At 42.2% G+C, this 7,545-nt stretch overlaps 1 long non-coding RNA gene across 1 annotated transcript; it reads right to left on the bottom strand.

Moving 5' to 3' along the window:
* Nucleotides 1-6,026: 6,026 nt before the first annotated feature.
* LOC134564065 (uncharacterized) lies at nt 6,027-7,342 on the bottom strand. The gene is made up of 2 exons (XR_010083466.1): nt 7,099-7,342; nt 6,027-6,920 (listed from the first exon to the last, which is right to left on the bottom strand). It is a non-coding gene; the product is annotated as an uncharacterized LOC134564065 (long non-coding RNA).
* Nucleotides 7,343-7,545: the final 203 nt, after the last annotated feature.

The following is a 7,545-nucleotide window of genomic DNA, read 5'->3' as shown; positions in this document are numbered from 1 at the left end:
TTTCCTTCATCATATATTGCTAAAAGTCTGCAAAGTGTTGAGCTTTAGAAAGGTAGCCAAGACCAGTTTAAATTGCATTAGAAAGAGATAAATATATATATATTTTTTTACATGTGATGAGCCAGTTTTGAGAACTTTGATACAAGAAATACATTGATAAACTGCAGTGATTCTGAAAGGGCCAACAAAATATTTGGGTCCAGAACATTTTCCCTGTGAGAATGTGAGGGAACTGACCATGAGCAGAAATGTCTTAGAGGGAATCTGACAACATCCTTTCCCTACCTGCAAGGAGTTTCTGAGTAGGTGGAGAGTGTTTAATGAGGTTGGTGGAAGGAGGAGAAAAGAAAATTGCTGTAAATTAGAATGAGGATGGTTGCAATTTGACATAAAGAAATATTCTTCTAGACAAGAATGGTCAGACATTAGAACAGGTTATGCAAGAAAGCAGTGAAATTTTCCAGCCAGGAAGACACTGAACTGCTGAAAGCGGACAGGAACTTTGTCTGAATTCGGGGCAATCCTGCCTCAAGCAGAAGGCTGGAATAGAAACATACTAAGGTTCAAACATAAAAAATTCTATTATACTAGCCTGAAAAAAATGGAATGCTAGACACAGTAAGAAACGTTCTACTTTTGTTTATGACTCTCAAAATTTGAAATAACATTTTATTTCTTGAATCTGTGATTGGTGAGGAAAGGGGGCAAAAGAAGTGATTCAAATTTATTGTAGGGTATATCCCTCACTGATGATGATTTGGTATGGTGAAACCCTGGAGAGCTGCCATACTATACAGCCACAACTTTGTCAAGATTCTAAAATCCCACACTCAAATATGAATGAATATTACAAACTTTCTGGCTCTTAATCATGAAACTTACATCTTCTCTGACAGCTGTATTTTAAATTAAAAGTTAAGTGGGTATGATGGAGAATTTGTTAAGGAGTTATTATATGCATTATTCTGCATTTCTGTGATTGCTCTTATTTCATACAGGACAGATTCTTTTTATTCTCTGAAATGTTATGGTTATTGAAAGAACAACCTCACCCTTTAGAAACGTCCAATATAAATAAAATAATTGTGCTTCATAAGGATTTCCTCTTGCCATGTCCATAATCATTAAATTGAGAGAGAATTGGGACTTTTCAGAAGAGAGGATTGTTGAGAAGTCTTCAGAGAGACCTTAGAGCCCTTTCTGGTACCTAAAGGTAGTCCAAGAAAGCTGGAGTGGGACTTTGGGAAAAGGCCTGGATTGACAGAAAAAGGGGGAATGGCTTCCCACGGCCAGAGGGCAGGGTTAGATGGGATATTGGGAAGGAATTCTTGGCTATGATGGTGGGCAGGAGGCCCTGGCAGAGGGTGCCCAGAGCAGCTGCGGCTGCTCCATCCCTGGAAGTGTCCAAGGCCAGCTTAGATGGAGCTTGGAGTAACCTGGAATAGTGGAAGGTGTCCTGCCTGTGGGAGGAGGTCAATATCTAAGGTCCCTCCAAACCAAAATCTTGTTTTAACTCCAAGATTATTTGATTCATTACTTTTTCCACCAGCTCTAGAAGAAATACTGTGAATTCAGTATTAAGTATTGATTAATTTGGGTAGTCACATAAAGTTAATAAAGTCAGAATTTTGTTATGCTACCAAGTGCATCTTTAACTCTGTATACTCTCTATAGGTGAATTTTCTTGCTTCTCCATGCTCTTTTCCTCCACAGCAGCTAATAAAACCAGTAAAGAAAAAAGTTAATTAAATTCAGATGGAGTGTGTCAAGCATTGTCATGATTTCAATAGTTACTTTAATCAGAAGTGAAACCCATATTGATTAAGATGCATAGTAATTAAAAGTCTTTTTTAAAAAAGTTTTGATAAGGAAAATTGTAGTGCATTACTAAACCTTCATCAGTTTGTCAAGTACAAAATGTCAAAGCTGATGAATATACCTAATTGACATTAGCACTAACTTAGAGTAGAACACCAGAGAAAATAAGCAGAAATTTAACTACCATTTCATGTTCTTCCTTTGATGCTTTGATAGATGCATAAAGCAGCTCTAGGTAAGGCCACTTATAACACCTCCTGTTAGGGAATTTTGAATTTCATTGTACAGATTAACAGCAATTGAGACACAGGATTCTTGCCAATTTATTTCTCTGTGTCACTAATGAGGATGTCTATCAGCTCTCCAGCACTTTACAACTCATCGTGACTTGTTATGTCTTTTAAGTATTAGCACCCAGTTAACAGGCAAGAAAAGTGAAGTACACTGGGGAGGCATGACTTGTCCAAGGTCTCTCATGTCATTTACCATGTAGACTTTAGAGCTGCGAAGTCCTAGCTCTGGTCTATTGGCTGCTGCTAATGCTGTTTAATGTTATTTTGTCCAATGTAGATATCATCCTATTTTTCCATGACTTTTCTTTAATTTCAAAATACTTGCATTCAAATAATGTCCCTTTAATCAGATATATCACCTTCACTGACAGCTAGGTAATAACCAATTAAATTAATTTAAAAAAAAAATCTAGTCCTTGGCGAAGTTGATTATTGGTGTGTTATAAAAGTAATTAAAGCAATACTTTGAAACAACATGCTATTCCATAAGGATCATCATTAGTACTTATTTTTTAGAGGGAAGATAAAGCGAACATATATGGATGTTCTTAAAATAGTGAATTTTAGATGGAAATCTCTAGATGAAGACAATATAAACAAAGGAAGAAAATTAATAACCAGGAACTCAGCTGTATGAATACCTTGAACTTTCCAGCTGTATTTTGTGTTCCTTATATACCATCAGTCTCTTGAGTTGTCTTGACTTCCATAGACTAGGTCTTCTGGACTGTAATCCTAGACATAGAAAACAAAGTGTTCTGGAACTGGAGGTTGGTTTTGTTACTGCAAGATAAAGAAAGAAATCCACTTCCATCAAGCAATAATACAGATTTACAGAAATTCAATCAGTTATAGAAAGACCATAGAGTGTGATGCAGCATCAAACTTAGACTTACCAGAAGTAGCTTTGGTTCTAGATACGTATTAGTTAAATTTTTAGCTCATTACTGAGCTAACTTACACCATCAGTTTGCTGTTCCAAGGAGCTCCAGAGATGTATTTAACAGCTTCTTTCTTTAATTTCCTCCTTGTCTCTGGAAATATCTCCCACTTTGTCCCCAGTGAAGGGATACTTGAGCAGAAATTAGTGTGCTGTTTGAGAGCTTCTCTCCCTCACACTCACTTACAAAATGTTTGTTGAATTGCACACCCAATGTCTGCCTTCTTTGCACAGTAAAAGTCATCTAGTCTAAAACATAATTTTACATAGGTGTTTTACTAAATTTTATCAGTCACTGTGTTGGGATACGTCCACACTGGGTGTATTGCATGTGCCTGTGGTGCAGCACAGGGAAGGAAGGCCCGAAGAAATTCAGGGAGATGAATCACCTTGTCTGAAGGTTAGGTCATACATGTGCTTACTTCTGAACTTGGGTCATATAATCATAACATCATTTATGCTGGAAAAAATCTCTAAGATGATTGAGTCCAACCATCTGAGCACTGACCAAGCCACCACTAATGTCCCTGAGTGCAGCAACAGCTACATGTCTTTTAAATCCCTCTAGGGATGATGACTCTACAGCTTCCCTGGGAAACCTGTTCCAGGGCATTTTCCTGATATCTATTCTTATTCTAAGCTTCCCCTGTTCAACTTGAGATGACTGCCAGCCTGGGTGTGGACCGTGGGTGAAATTCCCTGAGAGTTTTCATCTGGTGGCTTTCCACTGGTGCTGTAAACAGCACACAGTTATTATCCGCCTGCAGTAGACACAGAAAGAGGGATAGGCTAAAAAGTGAAGAGAAAAGATGGGGGAATAAAACCAAACAGAAGCAAATGGCTGCTGAATTTTAAAGTTCATAACAGCATTAACTTGTACAGCTGAACTCCAGGAGGAAAAGCAAAAGTATTCAGCAAACTCAAGCAGAAAAGTAGAACAAATCTTGAGTCAGATTAATGATAACTCAGGAACTGTATTTCAAAGGGATTTAGATTGTTATACCCTACATTACACAGAAAGTGTGATAACCATGCAAGTAAATGTTAATTTCCATGGAAATTACAACAATAAAGCACTTTGAGGTACTATCTTTCATGCAGCAAAGGTCCCAGGGTACTTTACTATTCAAAACAATTTAAAACAGCGACAGACAACATTTTCTGTATTTGATTTAAAATCAGCAATGAAAACCAGCTTTTGCATTTCTAAAAATGATAAACATTCTGCATTCAGAGACAAAATTATTTTATACTGCCATTGATTCCAGCAGTCACCTGAACTCTGTACTTTTTGTCTTCGTCTCCGCTTGCTGGTGGTGCTGGATAGACCTTCTCTTTGTTAGTGAACATCAACCCTCCCTAATGCAACAGCTTTACAGCACAGAAAAATTGCAAAATGGTACTTAAAGTACACTCTTCCTTTGGGTCTAGATCTGTTGGTGGAGAAGCAAATGTCTTCCAAAACAACACTTTAACTGCAAACAGCACCAGGATACTGCCTTGGGGATGTCAGTCCTCATTCTGCAACACTCCAGAACTCAGGTCGCAGGAATAATCCCTAATTGCCTTTTTTTTTTTTTTTTTTTGACATAATTCTTACATTAAGCACCTCTGCTGTTTAAAGGTCTGTACTGGAACAATTTTTGATAAGCTTAGCCCCAGTAGACCCAGCCTGTAGCAAATGCATATTAATTTCTCCTCCACTTAGAAAGCCTGACGTCTTTTCTACCTTCTTTAAGGGACATTCACATTGTCTTTTTTCTTTCATGCTGAAATTTTCATGCTGAAATTTCCAGATAGGTGAATTTGAAGGGCTCAGGAACATCTAGATGTTCTCTTGCTTACTTTTCCTTATTACATTGATGTCACATTTCATTAGCTGTAGATCTTGTCTAAAACTTTTTGCACACTAAGTTTTTTCTAAATGTAAATCCTCCCTAAATGCTCTGGAATTAATTCTTATTAAGTTTTATCCAAATCTAAGACAGAAAAAAATAGGTAGCCTGGTGGAATGTTTTCAAAATCTCAGCTTGCTTGACATTAGTTGCCATTTATTTGCATATCAGTGTTTGAAGTGCTTACCTATTTTCTAGCTGTTTTTCTGAGGGGAATCATTTGTCATGCAAAGGCATTCATTGTGTCTGAAAATTAACTGGAATTTGAGAATTTTAATAAAAATTACATGGCTAGTTCTTGCAAAGTTTGCACTGGAAACTAAGAAAGATGTTTTTATTCCTGTGGATAAGTCAAACCATCATGGTTCAGTTGCTGGCACAAGGACTGTGTGTGATCCATGAGTCCTTTTCATTTGAGTATCTATCACATCCTATTGTTCCTTGACAAAACATCTTTTGTGGAACATCTTGAGTGTGATCCCACAACACTGTACAGGACAAACAAAGGATGAGACTCAAATCAGCATGGATTTCAGAAAGGCAGGTCCTGCCTGATCAACCTGGTCTCCGGTGACCTGCCTGGTGATGAGGGACAGGCTGTGGATGTGTCTGCCTGGACTCCAGCAAAGCCTTTGACACTGTCTCCCATGGCATCTCCTGGAAAAGCTGCAGCCCAGGGCCTGGCCAGGTTCAATCCTCTCTGGGTTAGGAACGGGCTGATGGCCCAGCCCAGAGAGTGGTGGGAATGGTGCTGCATCCAGCTGGGAGCCAGTTGCTGTGTCCCCATGGATCAGTGATGGGCCCAGCCCTGTTTAAAAGCTTTATTGGTGACCTGGATGAAGGGATCAAGTCTACCCAGAGTAAATTCATGGAGGGCACCAAGCTGGGTGGCAGTGTGGATCTGCTGGAGGGCAGGAAGGCTCTGCAGAGGGATCTGGACAGGCTGGCCATGGGCTGAGGCCAGTGGTGTGAGGGTGTCATGGGTTGACATTAGACAAAATGCCAATGCACCCATGAGGGTATATTTTACCTAATGAACTACTGTGAGATGTGGTCAAGAACAGAGCAGAGCAGGCCTAATACTTGAAACAGACAGACAATTTATTATACTACATAACAATGGACAATAGAAAAGGAAAGAAAAAACCCAACCACCCAAAAGCAGAAGAGAAAACCTCCCAAAAACACTGCTTCTCCTCCCCCCAATTTCCATTCCATACATGCTCACTCAGTTGACTCCAGCACATTACCTTCATCTACTTGCTTAATCCCTCAACAACCCTGGGTTCCTAATCCAAATCATCATCCTTTAAAATTCAGACAATCCACATTCCATCCAGGACGAGAGGAGTCTCTCTCGCACCACAGACCCCCCCCCCACAGGAAACACAGGTCCACCATCCCGTGTTCCCACGTCACCCATGGCACTGCCTCGAAGAGTCTGCCAGGGTGACACCCTCCTTTCCATGTCCGGCACTCTCACTGCCGTCCATGGACCTGCACTGCAACAGGGCTCTTTTTAAGGATGTTTTGGCCAAGTACCAAAAACCAGCCATCTTCTCATTTTGGGACTCAGGTCCCCCCCATTTACCCCTGGGGCCGGGGGCTCCAAGAAGCAGGCCAGAACGTCTCTGGGTTTGAGCCAAAAACATCCACCCAAACACAGTCTTATTTATAGTCAGGAGGGTCCAGGGTCCGTCTATGGCTATCATTATGCAGGAAAAGTCTGGCCCAATAGGCCACTCCTCTTCATTCCGGCAATCGAAGGGGCTTCTTTTCATCTCACATTACCCTCTCGGTCCCAGGCTGTCCTCTCTCTCCTAAAACTACCAACTATGAGAATTCAGCGTCCAGGGATAACTCTCTTCTGCCTTAGAAAGAGTTAAAAGCTTTTATCTCCCACCACCAAGGTCAGGCACAGGCGATCGCAGACACTGCAGTTCTCACAAGCAGCTCCAGCTCGGCACCTTCTCTCTGTGGGGGGGAGGAGAGAGACGGGACCGGGGGGGGGGGGGGGGGGGGTGCGGAACGGGATGGAACAGGGAGGGGGACGCGGAAGGCACCTCCAAAGTTCTCCCTCCACCCCTCCATTCTAGATGGAAGCTGGACCAGCTCCACTCCAGCTCCCTCTGTTCCCCACCCCGAGGCCCACCTTGCTCAGCCAGGCCCACCTTGCTCCCCTCCCCCACCCGGCCTAGCCAGGCCCAGGCAGGGGAGAGGAGAAGACGCTCCCTCTCCGAAAGCAGAGCAGGGAAAGAGAGAGTCCTGCTGGGAAATCCGGCTTTTAACCCCTCGTGTCCTCAGAGGCGTGTCCAACCTCTTAGTGGCCAACAAAGGTGCCAATACTCAGACCTAAGGACTGATTGGTTTGACCACTACTTCCAAAAAAAACTCACTTCCCTTCAAACCACGACAGAGGGGCACCAAGGAGAAGTGCCAAGTCCTGCCCTTGGGTCTCACCAGTTCCAGAAGCTCCAGGCTGGGGCAGAGGGGCTGGAATGGGTCCTTTGGGAAGGGCCCTGGGGATGCTGGTGCCAGCGGCTGGAGAGGAGCCCAGGGGTGCCCAGGTGGGCAAGGGGCCGATGGCCCCTGGGCTGTC

The sequence above is a fragment of the Prinia subflava genome, chromosome Z (assembly GCF_021018805.1).
Source record: "Prinia subflava isolate CZ2003 ecotype Zambia chromosome Z, Cam_Psub_1.2, whole genome shotgun sequence".
Lineage (NCBI taxonomy): Eukaryota > Metazoa > Chordata > Aves > Passeriformes > Cisticolidae > Prinia > Prinia subflava.
Note: the sequence above shows the minus strand (reverse complement) of the source record. Positions and strands in the feature narration are given on the sequence as shown.